This window comes from Sciurus vulgaris (assembly GCF_902686455.1).
Source record: "Sciurus vulgaris genome assembly, chromosome: 4".
Taxonomy (NCBI): Eukaryota; Metazoa; Chordata; class Mammalia; order Rodentia; family Sciuridae; genus Sciurus; species Sciurus vulgaris.
In genome coordinates, this window is record NC_136464.1 from 81,600,722 (window position 1) to 81,626,510 (window position 25,789).

A 25,789-nucleotide genomic window follows, 5' to 3' on the forward strand; every position below is an offset into this window, starting at 1 on the left:
TAAATCCATTTTCCATTAGAACAAAAATAATTTGTTTTTATTAAGTAAAATAGTATTGAGAGGAAACTTTTTTTGGAAGAACTGGGAATTGAGCTCAGGGCTTCAGATGTGCTAGGCAAACAGTCTACTGCTGAGGCACATCTCCAGCCCAGGAGGAAACATTTTAAGAGATGAATATGTACTCTTGGATAAAACCACCAATGATATATGCCCAGATATATAATACCTGTGACAGAAGGCAGAATATCTATAAATTAACCAGCAATATATTGATTAGTTTTTTTAACTCAAGCATAAATAGTTAATAAAAAGAAATCACAGTTTCCATCGTTGCATCTCAATAGTTCTAAAATCTCTGGGCTTTCTTACAAGAATGAATAAATGGATAACTTAAAAAAAGGAAAACAATAAAAACTTGCAACATTAGAAAATAAGAGATTTAAGACAAAAGCATGGATTCTTCTAGTTTCAGAGAGCATTTTTTTTTCCTTTTGATTTCAGATAGTTCAAAATATGATTTTTATTGAAGAGGATTAATTCTTTCAGGGTCAGAGAGAAATTCAACATCCCTAGACAGCTCTCAACTTGTTTAATCAATAAGTTGTGACTGGTCCTATTATGATAGTCATTTAATATGTCATATGTCCCTCATGGCCTTTGTTAAAATAGAGACCAGTGTCAATCATGTCTAAGTGAAATATAGTACCTGGGTCTCTTCCCTGTTCTCCAGAACTAATATGACCCAAATATTATCAATATGCATAAGTGATAGGGTCTGGACTCTAAGAAAAGTCTTAGAATTATTCTAAGACAAACTGCATATAAAACTTGACTACTCTGTGGACTACCAATGGGTTTTGAAAACCTTGGTAATTCTAGGAGAAATGCCGAAATTCCTATGTCCTTGCCCACACAATGGGGAACTAATTTCTTAAATGGTAAGTTCCATGGAGGGATGAAGGGTACAAAGTGAGGGGCTAAATTGATGACTAACACTGAATGAAGAAAGGAGGTCACACATGGAATGATAAGGCCCAAACTGTGATGAATCCAACTCTGCACCATCAGTGCCATGACTTGAACTATTACTTAACTATTTATTTAAATGTGTAACTCAAGTTTTAATCTTCTTGTAAGATTGGGAAATGTGAAGCAGAGGCAATCTCTTACCAGTCTTCATATTCCTAGCAATGTATATAAAAATAAACTTATTCTCGATTGTGATCTTATTTTATCAAAAATATCATTAGAGGTTATAGTTTCATGTTAACCATGTGTAGTAAGGTAGGAACATTCCTATTGTTTGGTTGAGGAAATACAATGTTTTATTGTATTTTTTTGTTTTATTCTTATCTTTCTATTGTTGATTGGCAATATAGAGAAATGATGAGTGTGGGCTTCTCGGTTAGACTTTCTGGGTTCAAATTCTGGTTGTTTATTTATTTAGTTATTTATTTATATTTTTGGTACTGGGGATTGAACCAGGGGTGCTTTACCACTGGGCTATGATCTCATTCCATTTTAATTTCTGAAGAGAAACTAAAGACCCTGAGATAGGGTCTTTCTAAGTCCCTGAGAGTCTTGTTAAGTTGCTAAGGCTGGCTTTGAACTTGTGATCCTCTTGGAATTGCAGACTTATGCTACTATTCAGCAAATTCTGATTATTTTATATAACAATTCTGTGCCTTTATTCATCAAATGGAGATATATTAGAACTATAAAATTGTTGAGACTTTAATAAGTTTTATGAAGTGCAGAACAAAGTAGCTGACAAAGAAACTGCTCAACTGTTACTAGCTATTATTATCAGCAATGCAATAAAAGGGTGGAATAAAAATATTCCCCCTCTTGCTCTTGGATTTTTTTGTTTGTTTGTTTTTTGTTTTGGCAGTCCTGGGGATTGAACCCAAGGCCTTGTGCTTACAAGGCAAACACTCTACCAACTGAGCTATATCTCCAGCCCTCTTGGATATTTTAAGAAAAAGAGAATTGCTGATTTTGATTGATTTTAGGTTTGGTTTTAATGAGCATCTAGGTCAGTTGTCAAGAAAGAAGAGAGTATTTTTCCTGAGGAAGACAATTAAAGGAAAAAAAGCACCTCTAAGGAACACAGATTAGGGGAAGACATGATTTGTCTACTTGTAAAAGAAAAGCAGAGGTAAGTACAAATGCTGGTGAGCTGGTGAGAGGTTAACAGAGGGGCCTATCTGGCTAGAAGATCACTTGGAGATTGCCAAGAAGAAAGAATGCCCATTGTCTCCCAAAACACCCACAAAGTGGTTAGACACAGCAGGTTAATGCAAAGGCGGGGTGGGGGAGGGAACCAACAACCACAAGGAGCCACATTATTCAGAGTCTTCAGCACAGATTCGAGCAGGACTGTCCCCATCTCTCAGAGAAGAAGTATTCTTTTATCTTCAACCACTGTATTCCATCACCCGAGAGCTTGATCATTTCCTATCTGATTGCTTTATGCCCATAGCCCACCAGCTGTAACAATGTTTCAGGGCATTTGCAAACCCATTAAAGGGGAACTCGGGATAATTAATGTGGTGATAGAGGGGAACAGTCCCCATTCATGAACTTTTGAGAGCACAACTCTATCTTTTGGAAAACTGTAAGAGTAATCCATTGTCAAACACTTTCTTCTCCCAGCTCACCTCTAGAACGCTAAACAAGGATAAAAGAAATTTTTAAAAAATTGAAGTCATTTTTGAGTGTTTAATTTACCTGCACAACAAACATTATGTAGTTTTTTCCCTGATTATCTAATTCTTTTATCATAATTGTTTATTTATTAATATCTGCCATCTACACTTAGACCACATACAGCATGTATTTACCTAATGTGGCTATCAATTCATAGCAATGAAACTCTGTACAAGATCAGCAGACAAACCTAAATAAATAAATAAATAGCAGAAGGAAAGAAGAAGGGATAGATGAGGGATGGGGCTGTAGCTCAGTGGTAGAGCACTTGTCTAGAAAATGTGTGAAATCCCGGATTCAATTGAGGTACTGCAAAATGCAAAAACAATATAAACATGCAAAAAAAAAAAAAAAGTAAAAATAAAAAATACTAACAGAAACTTGTATATTTAAAGAGGAGATGATATTTTATTTTATGTTCTTGTTCTTTATTCTGACCAAATGTAAAATGGAATGCAAACATCTATTGCTAATTTACTAACAGCTTAAAAGCGACATGAGAAACTTGAACCACTTGCTTGAGGTTTTCCTGAAGTCTCACTTTCCAAACTTGAAGGAATCAGTAACTTGGAAAAAAAAAAATCTCAGCCCCAAATATGGAGAGAAACCTTAATCATTCTTCTTTTTTTCTGCAAGCACATTTCCCCCTTTAAGAAAAAAGTATAATTCACAGCTGCAATGGAACAAATGAGAAAACTAACTAGTTAGCACTGGTCAATCCTTGATACTTATTTTCTGATGTACTTGTATTTTTTTCCTATTCCAACAAGCTAATGTTATCTTTTGCATACAAAATTCAGCAAGTCAGAGGAAAAAAAAATAGAAATTTAAAAAATTCATATTTTGAGAATCAAGCCTTGAAAGAACCATAAATACTATTTGTTATAGTAACTGCAGATTCATAAAACATGTATTTGTTTTCAGGATCTATCTCTGCTTAATCATTTATGTACTGGGGATCCCTGAATGCATGCAATGATATAAGCAGGATGGCTGACTGCAGTGAAATGAGACTCCATTTTTCCTACTGATGATCATTCAGAAATGGAGATCCATTGCAGGTCCCTGGAAGTGTGTGGGAGAAATGGCAATAATGATGTTGAGGGCAATACTAACAATAACTGAAGTGGCTCAAATCAATTGGGCAAGCCAATGTTTCAGGGATTCTGCCCTGGGTGCATTACCTCTTTTAATCCTTACAACGATCACCTGGGGAAGACACTAGAAGAGTTATTTAGTAAATCCAAAGACTAAGGCTGAGAGAAGTCACTGGACTAACATCACACAGCTAGAAAGAGGACAGAAGCAAAGGATATTTAGAGATTTTAATAGAAAAATAATTACTTTAGATGTTGTCAAAGACTCATACAGTTTATTAGATGATTCAAATGTTTTATTATGGAAATATCATATAATAATACTTAAATATGGACTCTTACATTAACATTGATTTGAAATTCAATAGCATAAAGAGTTTGTTAATCATAACTAATATATGTATCCCTTTAACAGAAAAATGCAAGGTAAGAACTAATTTGTTCTGTTTATAAAATTTGGTTCACAGGAAGCTGAGAGTTAATGTTAACTTTTAAATGTGTCTCCCTGTGTCACTATTGTGTTTTACTTCCGCCCATATTTTATTTCATATGTGACATTATAAATAGCTTCAATCCTCACATCTCATGGTCTAAAATATATTAATATTATTTTAACAATACAACTTCTGACAAAAGTCCAGAGCCATCCCTCAAAAAAGATTGCAGTGTTCAGGGCCAATTGCATGGACTGCCTCTTAGTTCTGGAGTGTATGAAGGTGGTTGCTGTTCTTTTGAAGAATCTGTAATTTTCTTTGAAGAGACATACCCTTGTCTGCTTATGAGCCATTTAAGGTACTTCTTTCATTCACTGAGAATGGGCATATCTTTTTTATTCTTAAACTAAATTAGTGAGTTGTAGATCTTCTTTCCCTTCTTACTTAATTGGGAAATAATGCTCCCAAGATGTCATTATTTCAAATTAACTATATCTGAACTGAAAAATAATTACTTCCTGCTTCCTTCCTGTCTCCATGATTCCATTCCAATCAGAGACAGGCTCTCCTGCACATATCATTAACTGCTCATGTTATGTTACATTATAATAAAAAAGTGCTTGATTATCTGTATGCCTTTCAAAAATGGCAGGCGAACAAAGGACATGAAAGTCACAGCTTGAGAAAAAAAGAGACAATGTCTTATTTCTTTTTTGTGATTTCTAGACTGGGGCATTTGTCAAAGTAATGATTTGATGAATGAATAATAACAAGATTCAACAGCATATCAGTTGAAATATCAACAATACGTCTTTCCTTATGACGGCTTAATGCAGTTGTTAAGCATCTTATCTGCTCATCATCAAGCTCTGCACACCACACGCTCACTCATTTGAGAGACTCAGCACTGTGGGGATGGCTTGGACTAAGTACTTATGCCTCAGGTTTCAAAAAAGAGTTCCATTATTAGTAGTAAATTAAAAAGAAAAAAGACTTTTCAAAATGGAGTATCATATCAAAGATAATAAAATATTTCTAGTTGATTTTTCAAAAATTTCACACAGTCATGCACACAAACACACCAAAAAAGAAAAAGAAAGAAAGGAAAAGAAAAAGAAATCAAGCAAGTCATGCTATTTCAGGGGGAAATTTTCAACTTCATAAAAATGTATTACTAGCCAATAGAATAGTTTAGTACTACCAATAGAATTATCAATCATAAATCTAAATTGCTATCATCATTTAATTGGTGAAAGATCCACAATTTTTATCTCTAGGTACATTGGGAATATATTGTCTTTTTCCCTTTCTTACCATGCACAATTAATTACATTATTTCATATTTGTGAAGGTCTAAGTTGACAACCACTTTTTATTGAGCAGCTTTGCAGAACGTCCAAAACATGGATTGCCATATGGAATCATCTCAAAATGTCTACTCACTAAACAAGGTGCTATAGACAATCCAATTTGTTGTTGCGCCTTGGAATTTAGCAATAGGTATCCTGTTAATTATATTTAAGTCTTTCCTGAAAAGGACTAGGACTCAAGAAAAATCAAATAAATCAGATTGGTATCTGTTTGTTGAATATCACATCAAAGGCTTCGATGCTTAAAAGGAATAAAGACAAAATGATCAGTAAGAAATGAACTAAAATCCAGGCACAGAGGCACAAGCCTGTAATATCAGCTACTGAGGAGGCTGAGGCTGGATAATGGCAAGTTTGAAGTCAGGCTGGGCAGCTAAGCAAAACCCTATCTCAAAACAAAATTTAGAAAGGATTGTGGGTGTAGCTCAGTGTTAAAGAACCACTAGGCATGATGGTGGGTGGGGGCAGGGAGGAAGAGAAAGAAGAGGGGGAGCACAAAGAGGGAGAAGGGAGGGAGAAGGGAAGAAGAAAGAAGAAGGGGAATGTAGATATAGCGGGGAGTAGGTGGAGGAAAAGAAAAGAAGAAAAAAGTAGCAATAGTAAATTATGCAACAAACAGAATGAGCAAGGACAGGATAAATAGATCTTTGGGTCCTGGCTAGATAGGTGGTTCAATGAAAAGCCCTCTCCCATTTTCCCAGGTGCAGCCTTACCAAATCTTACCCAGATGACCTAGAACCATTAGTTAATTAAGTAATTATTGAGCACTATTCTGCATTAGGTACGTTGTTTGATGCTGTTCCCACAGACAGCTGTATCCTCATCTTGATGTTTAACATCAGTCAGCTTACTCTTGCACTTTCAATCCCAATTATGGAGCACTATGAATAAAGCATAAACTAAATAACCAATATGATAAATAGGACCCAAAGAGCTTTTCATCTAACTTTGTTAATTTAATGAATTGATTATAGAGAGTCAGTGGTTTTGCTTTGGATTATAGCTGAGTACTGGAGAGGCAAAACACAAAACCAAGCTCTCCAAAGTCTAAGTGACATGCTGAGTTTCCTCCCCTAAAATCAACTGTCAAATATATTCATAAGTCAAGAAGAAGTGTGAAACTGCAAAATCAAACATGTATGCAGATGTATTTAAACTTCATTTTCCTCTATTAAGAACTTAAAGCAGCTATGGTTTAAAAACAACAACAACAAAAAAATAAGACCAAGAAACCAAATTAAAGTTTCTCATTCATTTACAACTTAATGGATTTCTCCATGAATGTTAAGTGCTTCCATAGATTTCCCTCATTTATTTACTTCAACCAAGGTTAATAACAAATTTGTTTCAATAGCCTTATAGGAATTCATTTTTATGTGCTGCTCTATTAACTATGCAAAAGGTTAGAAACTGAGATTTATCGTTTTTTATTCTCTTTATTATGATCTTGGACTATTTATTTAATATTGTTTAGCTAGCTGGTTTCCTTGTCTCCAGAGCATCTAGAGAGGCCAGTTTGGGCAATAAGCAAGTGATAAACCAAGTGATTCATTTAGACCCATAATTACTGTTGAGTTGATGCACAGGAGTCACATGTAGCCTTCATTGACTTTCTTGGAAGAGAAAAAATATGTGTTAAAGCAATTCACATTAATTCATACATTGTTTATGCCAATTGTGCCAAAATGGCCATCTGTCGAGGACATTATTTATCTAATTATAATTTGGCACAATGGTTGGGTTTTCCTGACCAACACCCAAGCACTGGTCAACAGGTGCCTTTTATGGCACATTAAACTGCAAATGAGTTTTGACCATTGGCATTTTAGGAGGAAAAATATCTTTCCCTAAATCCTGTTCTAATCTTATATCTTCTTTTAATTCTGAGACAATTTTTCTCATGGTTATAAAGTCCTTCTTCATTTTGGGGGAAATGTTTTAACATTGGAAAATGATGATTTTATTTACCAATATTTATATATTACATTTTCATTCTACTTTCATATTGTGGCAACTTTATATACTCTTTTTTTGTGTTAAAATAATTAAGGACATTGCATTTCCTTTCCAGTCTATTTCAACCTAATTTAATCTATTTGTGTTTTTATGACTTCTATTTGTCGCTTCTAATAGAGGTATAATAATATTCTCTGCAAAGAACCCAAATGCAGGATAGACTACTGTGTACTGCAGACTGGATGTATTGTCAGGTATTCTGATGGCCTCTTAAACATTGTTCTATAGCCTCATCTGGAAATCACAAGAAGCAATTCATCATGAGTAGTGCAAAGTTGATTCTTAAGAATTGTCAGTGCTTCCAGAAACCAAAGAGCTTCTTAGCCAGTATCTAGGCAGGATAACTATTTTTAACCAACTCCCCAGAGAAGGCTTCCAATTACTTTTAAATGACTCAATCCAGAATTTGGGACAAGAATCACAGATGAGGTCAAATTATGTCTTTTTCCTGATCAAAATTCAGAAAGGCTCACCCAAATTCAATCATCAAGACCCAATTCTGTAGACTGATATTCAAGGTCCTCCTTGCCTGGTCCTTGTTACAGATCCAATCACTCACCCATTTAAGACACATGGAAGTCCACACTATAACCAGAGATGCTTGTACTTTTACCTCCTCTTGGCAAAGCCCTCTCCTTTTGCTATTGAAATTCTATTAACACTTCCTAGTCTAATTCATTGTCACTTCTGTGAAGCTTATCTAGTACCTGGTTAGGGCTACCACTCTCCTAAAGCTTAAAACAAAACAAAGCAAAACAACAACAGCAAAAGAAAAGCAACAACAAAAAAACCAGCTCAATTGAGACACTTTTTTTCTTTTGCCCTACTTGTAATTTTATGTCCTCCTTCATCCAATTTAAGTGATATGTGACTAACCACAGAAAAATTTGCCTTATCTAAAATACCATGTACTGGTGACGGGTGTATCTTTATTAAATCAAACCCTGAGATGCTGCTTTCTCAAAAGAGGGATTCCAGAGCACTTTTAAACTATTAACCTTATTACCAATAGAAAAGGTCCATGTGTTCTTTTTGGAAAGCTACAATGAAGGGTCATCAATTGACAACCAACAGGCCAAATAAGCTTACAGATAAATTTGGTTTGGCCTGCGTAGTGCCCAAAAAAAAACCTGAGCCAACATTAACAAGCCAGGAGATTTCATCTTAACAGTCTAGATTTGGCTTCTTGTGAAAAGAGAGGAAAAAAAAAAAAAAAAAAAAAAGTAAACCACTAACTGACAACAATCTGCCAGAGCCAAGTGCAATGCTGGTTGGGGAGGGCTTGCATTCCCCACTTTCCTGAAGACCATCCCAGTCTCTCTATCCCCATCATGAAGGGACCAGGTGTCATTTGTTTTCAAGTTTACATTCTACTTTTTTATAGCACAGATACTTCTTTGTAATCAGGAATCTGCTAAAAATAACAAAACTTGATCAGAAGAAAAACTTGTTTCTTTTTCTTTGATTTATTATTTTAATTTAGCTGACTTGATTTATATGTACTTTTGGGTTTGCAGTGACTGATTTATATTTCCTCTTGCCTTAGGAGGTTCAGCTAAACTGTTCAAAGGGATGATAATTTGTTTTAAAGAGTGTCTCTATCATCAGGTTTGTAATACTATGAGCTCAATCTTTTTTTTTTTTTCCCCTTGAAGGTAGAACGTAGGAAGTCAACAGGTTAGTTAACATTCCAATGAAATTATTTTTCTAAATATGTGAGTGGCTGCCTCTAGACTTTCACTCAAACTTCTGAGAATTAAGTCAACACTTGTTAAACCCCGATTGGCACCAATATGAACCTCAGAATCTCTGCTCAAATATGCAAGTATTCTGCTAGACAGAATCATTTAGTGATCACCTCTGAATAAAAATGGTAAAAATCCGGGACAAACAACTAAATGACTGTGAGTTCATGAGCTTAAAAATAAAATTCATTTCATTGCACATAACCTAAAAGATGGAATTTTATAGAGGCTGGTAATAGTTGGAAAATGCTAAGGTTCCAAAATTATTCCTAAAATGGAACAAAGAAAATTACTGTTTAAAAAGGGAAACATTTTACTCCTTCTGTCACTAAGGACTCACCATGTTCTGACATAATTTCATGAACAATGAGACAAGGGTCAATAATCACATCTCTACTACAGCACAGTATAAAGTGAACAGCCCCAACTCAACCATTAAAGAGAGAACATTTTTAGTTACATATGTAACCTTGTACCAAATTTTACTCTCAATCTAAAATATTTTATTCACAAAGTAATTAGAAAATGCTTTATAATGAAGGAAAATACCAATTCAGTGGCAGAGGGGAGTACAGTTAGATTAACTTGACTGTTCTAAATAAATAGAAATGTGAATGGATGATAATGCAAGAACAGAGGAAGAAAAAAGAGATTGTTTCTGAATCTTCACACTCATGGTCTGTAATGGGTACACATGGGCACACTTTCACCGAAGCAGTGGATAAACTTCAGCCTATTTTTCAAAGTCCTTTTTGCATAAATCCAAGACCCAGTAGTTCCTGAGTTTCCAGGAGACAGGATATTTGAATGGGCATTTTTTCCCACTATCCAAAAAAACAACCTTTAACTCCTTTAAAATAATAGATGGAAACTATTTAGAACAAGCTCCCACTTTATTTCCATATGTGCTAGGTTGTAATTAAATTTACAGCAATCTGAGACTCTAAAGTAAATAAATTCTAATGTAAATAAAGGAGGGATGCTAATACCTGATTTTCTGTCTTTTAGAGCAATCATTTTCAACAATGATTCCTACAATGAGAAATGAATTATACATAATGACTTGTATATATACCTAAACAAAATTTAATGAAACAGTACTTACTCTTTTATGCTTCTATATTTTCAGTTATACTCTTTTCTATTTCATTTTTTTTTTCAAGTGCTAGTTGTTACCCAATAAATTGATTCTGTGTCTCGTTAACACGGTGTAACTTGCAATTTTGAAAACAAAACAAAACAAAACTTTAAAGCTTTTTGCTTTCAGAGGCATTTACCAGCATGGTATATTTAATTTATGAAATAAATGGCGAAAAGAAATGGAAAAAATTAAAGGCAGCAAATCAAAATATAAATGGTGAAAAATGTACATCAGAGCTATTTCATTACCTAATGTCAAGAGAAAAGACACATACTAATTTACCATTGAAAGCAAGATCAGGGAAACACAGTCACTTTAGTTACCCATTCAGGAGTCTCTTCAAGTGCTTGTTATTCTGCTAACACTTTCAATTATTACAAATCTCAGAAAAACACTGAGTTATATACTATTCTTATCCTCATTTTGCAGATTGGAAACAGCAACTTTACAGGGATGACTGAAAGCTTGAGCTATCAACCACCATGGTCTTCCCACTGTAATTGCCATGTCCTAACAATTTTAGCAAATAACAAAATGAGTACACTTCACAATTAGTAAACATTTCAAAACATGCATAAGAAGCATCCAGACACCTTGGCCATGGACAATTTATCAGGCTTTAGGAGTTCATGATGAGATAGAAAGTTAATCAGGAGGGTTTCTAGGTCCTTCCTCAGAAGAGACATCACATGATACCCTTACCTCGACCACTAAGGGAACATGAAGCTGGTACTCTGCTGAGAACCCTGCACCCACCATCTCCATCTTGCCCATAAGGAGGAAAAGAGTTAACATAATCCACACATACTTTCAGCCATGCATTTCCCCCATGCATCCCATTTCCTATTAAACTGAACTATTTCAAGCTTCCTAAACCCACTGTGTTCTTTGTGAATCTACAACTTTGCACAAGGTTTGTTTGTCTTGTTTCTTTGTCATGTCCTGTTATCCCTTTTCCAGTTGGCTTATGTCATCAAGACTTGCTTAAAAGGTCACCTAGGAAGTTATCCTGACTCCAGTACTCAACCTGGTAAGTACACCACCCCACTTTCTATTATTATAGCAATTACAATTTCATTGCACATTGTCTTGTTGGGGAAACTCTTGAGGCAGAGAATTATGTCTTTCCATACTTCCAGTACTTGACCACTATGATAGGTTTTTATTAAATGCTGGCTCTTTTAATGAATAAATGAACAAATGAATAATGGGAGAAAATTCCCTGAAAACTAAAAAAGTACACACAGCCTACATGAATTGAAATAAAAATCTGAGCTACTGATTCACTGTGAGCAGTCAATCCCAACATGATGGCAACACCAGGTGATATAGTTTGGATCTTAAATATCCCCCAAAGGTCTACATGTTGAAGGTTTGATACACATAGTGGTACTGTGGGAAGATTTTTCTTATTGATTCTTTTAGTTGCACATGACAATAGAATTCATTTTGATACAATTATGCAAACATGGAATATATCTTATTCTAGTTGGGACTCCAGTCTTGTGGATGTATATGATGGTGAGATTCACTGTGATGTTTTCATATATGTACACAGGAAAGTTATGTCAGATTCATTCCACTGTCTTTCCTTTTCCTTTCCTCTCTCCCTTCCCTCCATTCCCCATTGTTTAATCTACTGAATATCTATTCTTCCCTTCACTGCTCGCCATCATGTGTTAGCTTCCACATATTAGAAAAAGCATTTGACCTTTGGCTTTTTGGGGTTGGCTTATTTCACTTAGCATGACAGTCTCCAGATTCATCCATTTACTGGCAAATGTTATAAAGTCATTCTTCTTAATGGCTGAGTAATACTCCATTGTGTATATATACCACAATTTTTTTTATCCATTCATCTGTTGAAGGGTATCTTGGTTGGTTCCATAGCTTAGCTATTATGAATTGTGCTGCTATAGATATTAATGTGGATGTGTCATGGTAGTATGCTGATTTTAGATCCTTTGAATGTATATCAAGGAGTGGGAGAACTGGGTCAAATGGTGTTTCTATTCCTAGTATTTTGATAATCTCCACACTGTTTCCCATATTGGTTTCAACAATTTTCATTCCCACCAGCAGTGTATTAATGAACCTTTTTCCCTACATATTCACCATTTACTTGTATTCTTGATAATTTCAATTCTGACTGGAGTGAGATGAAATCTCAGTATGGTTTTTATTTGCACTTCTTTAATTGCTAGATATGTCGAACATTTTCTTTTGTGGGACCTTTAAGAGTCAGTCAGTGCATGCCCTTGAACAGGAGAATGTGACCCTAACCCCTTCCTCTTTCTCTTTCATTCCTGATCAGCTTGTTCCACCCCAGACCCTGGCCACAGTAAGCTGCAAGGCCAAAAGCAGCAGCAAGTCACAAGACTGAAGTCTCTAAAACTGTGAGACAAAATAAACCTTTTCTCTTTATAAGTACATTTATCTTGTAAGTATATTATTTTATGCAGAAAACTGACCAATATGCCAGGTTTAGCTGAGCTGCCAGTAAGCAATACAGAATGAAGGAATTGAAAAAAAATATAAAATAATGCAAAAATTGGCCCCTAAAGGGAGATGGATCATTGCTATGCAAAAGACTAAAAACAAAAGAAATAGAATTTTGTCAATAACTGCTAATATTTCTACATGTACTTTTCTATGGGTTGCTTGGATAAAGTAAAAAAAAAAAAAAAGAAAAGAAAAGAAATAAATTTAATGAGAGAAATTCCACTTAGAGATTTCATAAAATAGCTTTCAACCATTTTTTTAAAATAAAAATAATATGGAAACTTGTTTCCCTAGTAATATGCAGGTAGGAGTTTAAAAAAAAATCTGCTCCTTCTTGGACACAATCCCTAGGAATAGTCCCCATTATAAGGACCTCCTCATCACCACAATAATGAGTATGTTTTCTAAAACAGAATCATTCATTTCATGCTTTGTGCTCAATGTCATGATTTTCCTAATTGTAAAAACTCCCTGAAGAATAATTAAAAAACAGTCTCCAAATTTTCACAGGGATTAATTATAGCTGCTTTGTGCCGTGCCTGACAGGTGGTGACCAAGTCATTGCCACAATCACAGTGAATGTTTCTGCTGTATAAACCAATACAATACTCTCTTCTTCTCTTTGTGACAATTTGATCATACAAGATACCTATAAACATGAAGACAAGAGGTAACATTTGACTTCAGCAATGTTTTTGTGCTACAGTAATATATAATTAGTACAACACTTTCAGAATTGGCATCAGGCAGGTCCTCAATCACTTTTTAAAGAAAATAGATTGCAAGGTAAAGTAAATGGCAAATTCCATGAACATTCAGATGAGGAGAAGAACAACATAAACTGATGCTAGTCTGGCAGAAAAGCTACAACTCAGACCATAACTTGTCTTCTACATGACTGTGATCCCCTATTCAGGGTTGAGTCTCCTAGAGATTTGACAGGTAACCAGTAACTGAAGAAATATGAGAAAAAATTAATCTAATTTTTTAAAAATTGACAGCTTTGTTTAAAAGCACAATTAACATACTATAAATTCCCCTAGTTTAAATGCATGATTTAATGTTAATTTTTTAGTAAATTTACAGTCATTCAACCATCACAAAATCCAGTTGTAGAACATTTTAAAACATTTTTATTTTGGACAGCTTTCTTGTCGACTTGTAATTAATCTCCATTACAGCCCTCCCTCTAAACTTCTTTGGGCAACCACTAACCTTCTTTTTGTCTCTATGGATTTATATTTTCTGGATGTTTTATATAAATGGAATAATACAGTCTGTAGTCTTTTCCATCTAGCTACTTGCCCTGAACATAATATTTTTGAGTGTCACCTATTTGATACAGGTATTGGTAAAACATTTCTTTCTATTATCATGTATTTCTTTGAATGAATTTCCCACATTTAAAAAATTCATTAACCACTTGGTAAACATTTATTCCTTTTTTTTTTTTTTTTGTTTTTTGGCTACTGTGAAATAATGTGGCTGTGAATATTCTTATACAAGTTGGAGCATAGTTTTCATTTATCTTAGATACCTAGCACAACTGTTGTGTGATATGGTGAATTTATATTTCACATTTTAAGAATTCTCATTTTTTTCCCCTAAAATGGCTTCACTGTCTTACACATTCCACCAGGAATATAGGAATACTTTCTTCTTTCCTCATCCTCGCCAACTTCTGTTATTGTCCATTTTTTATTATAACCATTCTGATCCACATATTCTTAATGGGCTTTCCCTTAGCTATTTTCCTAGACTGTAATTTCTGCAGTATATAGTATGCCCTCCCTCCCCAAGATCCAATTAAACACATGCTTTCCCTCCCACAATTGAATTGATTCAGAAATGGAGTATAATAAGAAAAGAGACTTTAGGACAGTGAAATAAAAAGGCCTTTGTCCAAATGCATCCTCTATGAACAATTCAAAATAAGAAATATCTTATTCATGTTTTGCTTTCTTTAAATAAAGCAGTGCACAGATAAAAGTGATTATGAACTAATGTACTCCATGTGCCTCAGATCTCACATAGAATATCATGTGCAATTTTATGCATGAGAAAAGAGACATATTTGTTTAAAAAAATTGAAAACAATGAAAAAGAAAATAAAAACCTATTATAGTAGCACCAGTGTTTTCATTTTGATAATTTCATTCAATCTTTTTATATGTACATAGATTGCAAATATATTTTATTATAACTAAAATTATACTTTATATGCTATTGAGATTTCTGGTTTTTTTTTTCAGTACTAGGGATTGAATCCAGGGCCTTGCCTATGCTAGACTCTCAGCCTCCTTGACAATTATGACTTTTAATATAACATCATGAACATCTCCCATGGTCATAAATTTTCTTTTGAAACCTAATTCAAAGATTGCATAATGGTCTCACATGGTTTAATTCTTTCTTTGGTTCAGTATTTTCTAACTATTTACCCAAGAAGTAATGCCAGGAAGAGCATTTTTGTGATCACAATTGCACACCAAATTCCATTTGAAGAGAGGCACTGATACCTTAGAGTTACTCTGGCAAAATAATAAATGGAGCCCTTGCAAATACTGTGCTAAGAAAGAGAGGATTTGAGATACCAGATAAATTCAAAGCAGCAACATGAAAGAGGAATTGACTACTAAGAAATTTCAGAGATAAGAAAATAATGATATTCATTATAAGGAGTCAGATTTCTGTTTATTATAGAGGTCAAGAACAACAACAATGAATAACTAAATAAAATGGAAGCATCTGAAGAACAGAAACTTAATTGAGCAGCTTCCTTACTCATTGACCTTAGTGACAGTTTTTAGAAATTGGGTCTATTCTCACACCATAAATCCTTAGAGAACACTTATATTTGAATCACTGCATGTGAGGAATGGGTCTAGCAAACAGATATGTATCAATCACTATGGCTACCCTGCGGGCACACTTTAGTCCATCTTCAATGGCTATGATTTTCTCGGGAGAGAAAAGAGCCCCAAATACATAACAAGGTTTAAAAAATGATGTTCTCCAACATATCAGCAAGAGGAAAGGCTTAATAAAGTAAGGGAGTCACTTTTCTACCAGTTTGAGCTGGATTGGGGAAAATATGAGTGTTTGATTGACTTGCTGTCTTAGGACAGATCATGCTCATGAAGCTAGGTGAGTTGGAAAAAAGTGTGGCTTTAAATATATTATAGATGAAACAATTTCACATTTAGAAGCAAGCTTTTAGTAATTGAGTGGCTAAAATTGGCAACTAAGTTCATATTACTTTTCATTTTTTTTAATGGTAGAATCCTAGCTCTCTCTGCAGTATGGAGACATCTGTAAACATTCACACATGAAGCAGGCAATAAAAATGTTTCCATTGGTTATGATGTTTTGGTATTTTTAACTGTACTGAAAGTGGCAGGGGTGGGGGCAGGGGGCAGGAAGAAGTCTTCCTTATGCCTCTAAACCAGGCACGAGAGGTGTTCTGTGACCTTGTTCAATTTCTAGGGTGAACTGAGAGCTATATTACTATAGACTTTCCAAAAAATTTTATTTATGTTTATGTTCAAAGTCATTCTGAGTATTACTGTCTTAAAGTTGATCCTGGGAGAATCTTTGGGTTAATTTTCAAGAATTTTTACAATCTTCAATTCTTTTCATAGAAATTTATAGATTACTTATACCACATATTATACTAAAGTATGGACACAAATTTTCTTATAATTCGTTATCCTCAGCTATAGCACCTACTTGAATCGTATTAAATGTATTACTGTTCATTGAAGCTAAAGTGAAAAAGAGTATCCACCAAAACACAGCAATCATTCAGATAGAAACTACTAGTTTGCTAACTTACAGGAGTCTTGAAAAGATTCAACTAGTCACAGAGAGTTTGCATTTGAAGTCTAGCCTTAAAGAAACTTCCAGAGTTAAAGAAACAACTGTAGGAAGCAAATTTAACAGATGCTTCCCTCGCAATATCATACTAGATGATGATTTGGTTCTTCTCTTTCCTCTCCTTGGAAACATCACAAACAAGGGACTGGAAATGACCCACTTGAACTTATCTATCAATGTGCTTCAGGGAAGGCCTGATAGTAAATGGCAAATTACCTATTATTTCTAAAATCCTTTGATGCTTGATTAGAGAGAATATGTAAATTGTTGTCTTTCTCCTTGTTCAGAGGGGTTTAGCTGTCCTGCCTGAGATGATAATGCAATCATCTGTAGAAAACATAAATTCCCTAATTAACTTTAGAGCCCTGGGAAACTTTCTTTATGAAAGGCAAACCCAGGCAGACCCCTAAGCAGCTATCAAACCAAGAGGGTTTGGCTTGATTGATTTGATTGGCTCTTAGTTAAAGTGTCTTATTTCCTCCATGTTATTTGGCAAGGAGTCTTTAAGGCAAAGTCTCCTGATTGCCTTTCAAAGGATCTGCCCAGTCTATATTTAATCAAATAGAAAATAGAAAGCCCCAGTCAAGTTCAAACTTGCTTTATAGGGCAGTCTGGGCACACTAATATCAGGGCATTAGTCAGAGATTCATAAGACTGAGAATTTTTATGTGGCTACTTTCTATCCTGTAAACATTTAATTCATTTGGAACATTGACCTCTTTGACTCTTCCCTCTCTCTCAAACCCAATTACCCAATTTTGTCCATAAACAAATTATTTATAAAACCAATGTTTCTCTCATGCTTCTCTCTTCTTCTTTTCCTTTACTATTTCTAGGGTTCTTATCACAGCTAATCTTTTAATTTTTTCCCCTTTTTCTCTCATCTCCCACACAATTTAAAATACCTAAATGATTTGAAATGCAAGACAGACAATGTACTCTCTTAAAATATTCAGTGGCGCTCTATTATTCATAAATCTAAAGCGATATATCAGCCATAAATTCTAACTCTTAGACTTAAATTCCATTATCTGAGAAGTAGGCACTCTAATAGTAACTGCTATAGGGTGGTTGGTAATACTAGTGTGAGTTAATACATGCAAAATGCTTAGAATTGGGACTGGTATATATTATGTGAAAAGTGTATTTACAATGGTGATGATAATGATCATTTTTCACAGATGGCTAGCAGGGTCTGGGAATGGTGCTCCCTCCCCATGATCCACATCTTTCTTTAAGCCATTGGATTTTGTTCTGAAGAGCTCGAATGGGCAGGATTGGTTTATGTGACCTACAGATATCAGTTCCTGGAGCATGGCCATTTTTGGGGTTATTGCAGAGTTCAGAAAACCATGACCAGAGCAGCTAGATGATGTTCCTCTTACTTGATATATTCTGTGAAATATTCTGTGTCTGTTGTCTCAGACTTAAGTTGTCTAGATGAAAGTTTAACCTTCTAACCTTTCAGCTGGATGCTTTTCCACCATGAAACCAGAACCACTACTTTTCTTAAAAAAAAGAGAAAATAGGATGCCAAGGAATGGAGACTTTTATTGTTTCATAGGTTTCAAATGATTTGATCAAGTCACCCTAAGTCTGGTATTAAAATGCAATGAGAACCAGTATTTAATGGACAGCAAGTAAGGCAAAGAGGTGGATTTTTAAAAACTCAAAGTGAAAATGTGTTCTCAGCAAAACACTTGAAAATGTTGCATGAATTTATTTTTCCTTTTCTCTACAAAATAATACTTGGAAAAGGAAACAACACCAATGATAATTTAACAACTGAATACTCTCAACAGAAAGAAGCAGTAGAGGTAGTTATTAACTTTCAAATTAAAGTAATGGATCAAAATTATAAGACCAACACACACTGCTGTTAAACAAAATGTAGTGCTAATTTCAACAGGGGATCGTAAGCATCTCTCTCTTCTTCCTTCCACCTCAAGCATGGGAAGCGGGGATCCAACTGGTTCAAAGCCAAAAGTGCAGCTCCTGTTGACTGTAATGGAAGTGTTACCAGACAGGAGATGTGGAGGGAGCCAGGGTGCTGATCTGTGGAGGGGCTGAAGGCCTCAGGCAGACGTAGCCAATTGAACACTGTTATCAACTTTCCTATTTTCTCACCCAGGTGCCTCTGAAAAAGCCTACTGCCTCCAGGAAAATAAGTAAAGAGCAGCCATTGTCCCCACTTCTTTAACATTCCTACATCACATCTTCAGTTTTTGCCTCTTAGCCCATGAAGTCTGAAATATGTACTCCCTGGCCTCTGCAGAAAAGGTCTTCCCAGTCCTGTTCTAGATCAAATATCCAAAAGACAATACAAAATTAACCACCTCTTTTCTCATCACTGCAACTAAGTATCAGCACAAAATCAGTGAAATAGAAATCCCTTCTATTACTAAGCATCTCAGTGGAGAATCTTCTAATTGGATATACATATTTAAAGACCATTTTTACCATATAGGATGCCTGTGGCAAAATTGGTTTCAAACAACTTTCAGAATCAGTTGACTTTTCCTTAAGAAAACACAGAGGGGAAGAAAAGACACCTACCAGGGTCCTTAGAGGGCTGTAAAACCAAATCCCTCTCATGATAATCCTGGCTCATTCAAATCAAGGCTGTGAGCCATAACACAAGAAAATTAGCAATCAGCAGACCAGCACCATACCCTACCATTTCCTACAAATGTGCAATTAAGCTACTGTGTTTCAGTCACAAACGCTTTCTTTAGATCACTCTTCTGAATACAGGATCTCATCCCAGGAAAAATTATTTCCTTGGGAACACATGGAGAAAGAAATCTATTAGATTCACCCATTACAGAAGTGATGGCAAAAGAATGTACTTCACCAAAATAAAACCTCTCTCTACGTTTGTTGTTGAAAGACTATTTGATTTTTCTTCACAGAAAAAGCTAAGCAGGTATACTTTGATTTGTATTTGTAACTCTAAATGAGTACTTTAATATTCTCTTTCATCCATAGGATTCTCCTGTCTGATTGGCCCTTTGTTGGTGAGGCTAATGTCACTAATGGAACACTTCAGCTGACCTTATACCAAAACGTAAGTGCTAAGATATTATCAGTTCTTCACAGAGTATCACTTGTAAGAACTACTTTGTCTTCATTTGAAACATTCACTACTACGTTACCCAGAATAAAGTAAAATAAACCACATACGTACTTCTCACATGTTCCTATAGCAAAAGACAACATGTAAAAACATGCACAGGTGGTACGAACAAAGCTCCCAGAACATCAACCTATTCAGTCCTCAGAGTTACCAGTTTGATGACCAGTTTACACAAAAATATCCTTGAAATTCGTATTCTATCTTTACACAACTTTTAATTATCCAAGCAGTCTGGAGGTGGAGAAGTGTTGAAAATACTTTTAAAATGAGAAGAAAGGAATAGATGTGAGAAATGAATTAATCTGCCATTTATTGAAAAATTACTGAACCTTTATCCATGAAAGGCAAACCCAGGCAAGCCCTCTGCCTCTGTGATCTCTGTGGGCCAGGACCATTTTCTGGTTTTGAATCAGACATAGTTTGGCCTATAAAAGTTCATGGTCAAATGGGGAAAGAAAGAATGCACAGGCAATTATTAGTGACTCACTGTAATACATGAGATGAAACCACATTTTAAAAGGTTAAAATAACTTTTTAAAGCAACATCTTAAATGGTTTTTAAAATGGAGAAAAAAAATTACTCTTACCACTCTAAAAAAAAATCAGAGGTAGGCTAGGGGAAAAAAAAAAAAAAAAAAAAAAACACCTCAAGATAAATAGAAAGAAAACAGAAGGAAGGTCAAGTTCCATATGACTTTACAAGCCCATCATTCCCATAGTTAGCTCTTCTCCAGGGATATTACTTGTAAATTTCTGGGAAGTCTGTAAATATTAGAGTTACCATAAATTTGCTCACTTATAAAAATCACCTTGTATGCTATTAATTAATCCATGTAACATAGATTAAGCAAGAGATATGCTATTTAAAAAAAAAAAAAACAATAATCCAGGGGACTTTCAAAGGTTATTCATCCTGTCAGCCTAAGGATACTGGGAAGAACCAAACATAAACCATCCTGTTGTCACTAGACTGATGTCACCCTCACACCCTCCCATGCTCACCTCTCACCAAGTTTCCTTTAAAAGAAGAGCCAGAGACCACAAAAGGTATCTCTCAGGATAGCCTACACTCTCTAGTGAATGTCTATTCCTTGCTTTATCCCAAGAAGCATCTCTAGATTGCCCACACTCTCCCTTGAATGTGTACCTGCTTTCCTAAATAGATGTCTGGGTCTTTCACTGGTGTGTGCTGAAATTCTCCTCCATCATGTCCATCGGGACCCTGTCCTGAGTGGAGAGCCCCTCTTTGGGAATTCCTTGGACCTCTTCCAGTGGCAGTTCTGATAAGAAGTTGCAACTTAAATTTTATTTAAAAAAAAAGATCCTGATAGGAAATCATTTCAGGCTGAGAGAACCACAGCACTTTTAAAGGCTCGTAATATCTTTAGTTATTAAACCAATTCAGTACTAGTGAAAAATAACACTCAGGAGAGTGGTATGGTAGGAAGGAGGGTGGTTGAGAGAGCTGGAAAATCACCAGTGACCAGATCTTCCCTAATACTGTATAGATCTGATGCTCGTTTTCCAGATGTGAAATGTTATTTCTCATGGGGAACATGGAACTGGGACTAACATACAGGTTTTGTACTTCAGAATCCAGTGTTCTTTTCACTCTACCACTGCAACATGACAGACTTGCTAAAAATTGAGGACAACAATTTGGAACACATCAGAGAGCAGAGGTATATGCAAACTCATGTCACCTCCTCCAAAAAGCTTCCTTGGACCTTAACCCTGTCTCTCCTAGTCCACATCATCATATTACCTGGCCATGATCTGAAAGTACCTCTAAAATGCATTTACTAGTGTATGATTTGATTTTCTACACTAGAAATAAACTGCATGAGGTCTTGCTCTAAACCACATGACCTCCAACATTCTATGAAGTAGGAAGGCATATAACAGGTACACATGCATTTGTTACATGAATGGAAAAAGCAGAGTGATCAGGTTTCAGGAGGTAACTATCTGCCCCTGAGCAAATTACTAACTTCCTTGAATCTAATTAGCAAATTGATGGAGTTTAAGTAGATCTGTGACTTTCCAATTGAATTCTGAGTTTACCCAAGAGGATGACACTTTTCTTGTCCTTTTCATCCCCTTCCCCTTTGTCATTTTATCAGTACATAAAACGAGAGCTTTGAGCAGAGAGCTTCTCAGACAAGAAATTTGAAAATAACTAAACTAACTGATTCTACAGTCCTGTCCATTTCTAAGATTCTACATTTCTAGTGTTCCTTGTAGTTTAATAATTGAATATCTGATTCTTTCAATGCTAAGGGTAAAGGAATTCAAAAATCTTGTCACAAAAAAAAAGCCCAATAAATAAATAGACAAATGAACTAAACAGACACTTCCCCACATTGCTGGTAGAGTTGCAAATTGGTGCAGCCACTCTGGAAAACAGTGTGAAGAATCCTCAGAAAATTTGGAATGGACCAATCTTTTGACCCAGTTATCCCACTCCTTGGTTTATACACAAAGGATTTAAAATTCGCAAACTACAGTAACACAGCCACATCAATGTTTATAGCAGCTCAATTCACAATAGCTAGATTGTGGAACCAACCTAGATGCCCTACAACAGATGAATGGATAAAAAAACTGTGGTATGTATACACAATGGAATATTAATCAGTCATAAAGAAGAATAATATTATGGCATTGGCAGATAAATGGATGGAATTGGAGAATATCATGCTAAGTGAGATAAGCCAATCTCAAAAGCCAAAGGACGAATGATATTGCTAATAAGTGGAGGATGACACATAATGGGGGGGAGGGAAGGGTTAGTGTTAGGGTTAGAGTTAGGGTTAGGGAGGGGGGCAAGTATGGAGTAAGGAAGTACTGTACAGAGGGTAAAGAGGGGTGGGAGGGGTGGGGGGAAGGGAAAAAATAACAGAATGAATCAAACAACATTACTCTATGTAAATTTATGATTACACAAATGGTATGCCTTTACGCCATGTACAAACAGAGAAACAACATGTATCCCATTTGTTTACAATAAAAATAATAATAATAATAATAAATTAAAAAATAAATTAAAAAAAAGAAATACAAATGATCAGCAAAAAATGTTCAACATCATTAGCAATTGGGGAAATTCAAATCAAAACTACACTGAATTTTCATCTTACACCAGTCAAAATGGCAGTCAGCAAGAATACAAACAATAATAAATGCTGGAGAGGATGTGGGGGAAAAGAAATACTCACACACTTTGCTGAGATTATAAGTTAGTACTACCACGGCGGAAGTCAGTATGAAGGTTCCTCAAAAGACTAGACATGGAACTACCATGTGCCCCAGCTATACCATTCCTCAGTATTTATCCTGAAGAATTAAAGTCAGGATGCTGTAGGGTTACCTGAATATCCATGTTTATAGCAGCACAATTTACTATAGTCAAACTAGGGAATCTGACTAGGTGTCCATCAACAGATGAATGGATAAAGAAAATGTGACATGAGTGCACGCACACACACACACACACACACACTCACACATACTCACACAGGAGTTTTACTCAGTCATAAATAACAAAATTATGTGAGTTGTAAGGAAAAGGAAGAAAATTTGAGAACAAAATAAGTCAGTCTCAGAAAGGCAAGGGTTGCATGTTTTCTGCATATTTTCTCTCATGAGTGGAAATTGGAGAGAAGAAAGTGTGGGAGTGGAAGTGGGGTCTCATGATAATAAAAGGGAGACGAGTAGAATAGAAGAAGGGGACCCAGGGGGAGGGAGGAGGAGAGGGAAAGAGCAAGTAGGTACCAGGGAATGAAATTAATCAAATGAAGTTATGTCAGATATGAATATGTAACACAAAGCCCACCTTATATATAATTATACACCAATAAACCTTTTTAAACTATTTTTTGTCCTAGGGGAACTTAATGTTTTAAAACTGATAGCTGGGAAATGTGCAAATGATTATAATCTACTGTTTGCAATAGAAAAACTAAATTATTCTCCCCTTTTTTCTAAAACAAAAATAACCAGTAAAAATATCCCAAGTGACACAGGAAAAAGGAAAATGAATACTACATGTAGTCTTCAGGTAAACACAGGGTCATAGTAAATAGCTTGAAGAGTTCTGAGTTATATAGTTTAGTCTCACATTAGCCTATTTAGCCTAGTGTAAACAAATCCCCTTCAGGTAGCAATAGTTCCACTTACCAGCTTAGACAGAAATGATATGATCATAGAAACCTAAAGCTGTTTCAAGTACATTACAATATTGTTCAACAAACCCCTCAGGCTAATGTAGAATGACTATTCACTGTGGAACTCTAAGGTTGTAACAGTGATTCCAAAAATCATCTTAAATTTTTAAACTCTGAGAATGAAATATGTTGAATACAATTCCAATCTACAAGGGCCTAAGACACATCAAATGCTTATGCTGTATGACTGAAGGGGTTTTTTTAAAAACTCAGACAAATGATGGGAGCCAGTTGAAATGTTTTGTAATGGGAAGAGCTGTCAGCACCAAACATTTTAATTCACAACTCAGATTACCATCTGCAAACTGATTTAGGAATCCACTCAAGTTGTAACACTGTTCTCTTATTTCCACATCAGATTAGATCATCCGAACCTCTGCATTCCAGGAAAAATGGCTCAGCTTTAAAAACCATCCAATGAGTCACTGTTTCTAAAATAATGGTGATAAAAAAATGACACACAGTTAAAAAGAAAACAGAAATTTTCTTCCGGAGCAGAGAGAAGAGTCATGTGGCTCACTTTGATTTGGCTTCTTCCAAATGAGAAGAGGCAGGAAAGGGATAAGGTGGCACCAAGGTGATAAGGGATCTGGACACGTTGATGATGTCCTTGCAACGTCACCTGCAGTGTGGGACCTAGACAATTTAAGGCCTGTGTGTGCTTCTTCTTGCTTACTTACAGGCAAAAATCTTCAAACAGTAAAGAATTACGTTTTACATGATAATCCTTCATTTAAAATCTTTAGCCACTTTTCCTTCTACTGTAAATATTCATTTACAGTTTGATTTTCCAAACTATTTTATGTTTCCTTTTACAATACTTATTTCAACTTGGATTGATGGGAGGGGAGATGCATTTATTTATTAAATAAGTAAGTGGGGGAATATTTAATCTGCCTCATGCTTTCCCTACGACATTGGGAAGACTGCTCTGAATTAGCCACAGAAAAATAGCACAGAATGTCCATTTCTCCAATATTAATTGCAATGAAAAACTGGATCATAGAGGATAGCACATAATGCTTGAAAATAACTAAAGAAAACCTGCAAATTTCCTTTCCCTTCTTTCCTCCTTTTCCTCCACCCCAGGTTCTTTTGTCTTCCCCCTCTTCTTTTTCTCTTTTAAAGAAAGAATTTTCCTAACTATCTGTGTAGTCCTCTGACTTCACAAAGGGCCTGGAACTTAGCAATTAGCCAATAAATAAAAACCTCTGTTGTATGACTAAACTGGATTGAGATCCTAAGCTTAAAGTTTAAATATGGCAGTACTAGTCACATGTGGCTACTGAGCACTTGAAATGTGGCTCATCTGAAGTATGATGTGCTGTGAATGCAAAATACCCCTGGTACAAGATTTAATAGAAAGAAGTAAAACATTTCATTAATAATTAAATAAAAATATTTTCTGTGTTTAAATGCTATTTTAGATATGAATCAAATAGTATGTCATTAAAATTGATTACATCTGCCTTTGATGTATTTACTTTGACGGCTAGAAAACTTGTCAATGGGGTTGTACTTTTTTTCTTCTATGGGA

General features: G+C 35.3%; 1 protein-coding gene and 2 long non-coding RNA genes across 5 annotated transcripts in view; 1 reads left to right on the top strand and 2 right to left on the bottom strand.

Annotated features, from left to right (window-relative positions):
• LOC306660187 overlaps window positions 1-22,734 on the top strand; it is a 62,748-nt gene extending 40,014 nt beyond the window's left edge. The window contains exons 3-4 of the long non-coding RNA XR_013763578.1: window positions 2,013-2,158; window positions 11,473-22,734. This is a non-coding gene — a long non-coding RNA (uncharacterized lncRNA). The remainder of the gene's footprint in view (window positions 1-2,012; window positions 2,159-11,472) is intronic.
• The window catches only part of LOC306660154 (cGMP-dependent protein kinase 1), a 1,225,718-nt gene that overhangs the window by 594,102 nt on the left and 605,827 nt on the right, over window positions 1-25,789 (bottom strand). The gene's annotated exons all lie outside the window — the stretch shown is intronic.
• On the bottom strand, window positions 9,672-11,474 carry LOC306660188. Its single transcript, XR_013763579.1, has 2 exons — window positions 11,215-11,474; window positions 9,672-11,180 (listed from the first exon to the last, which is right to left on the bottom strand). It is a non-coding gene; the product is annotated as an uncharacterized lncRNA (long non-coding RNA).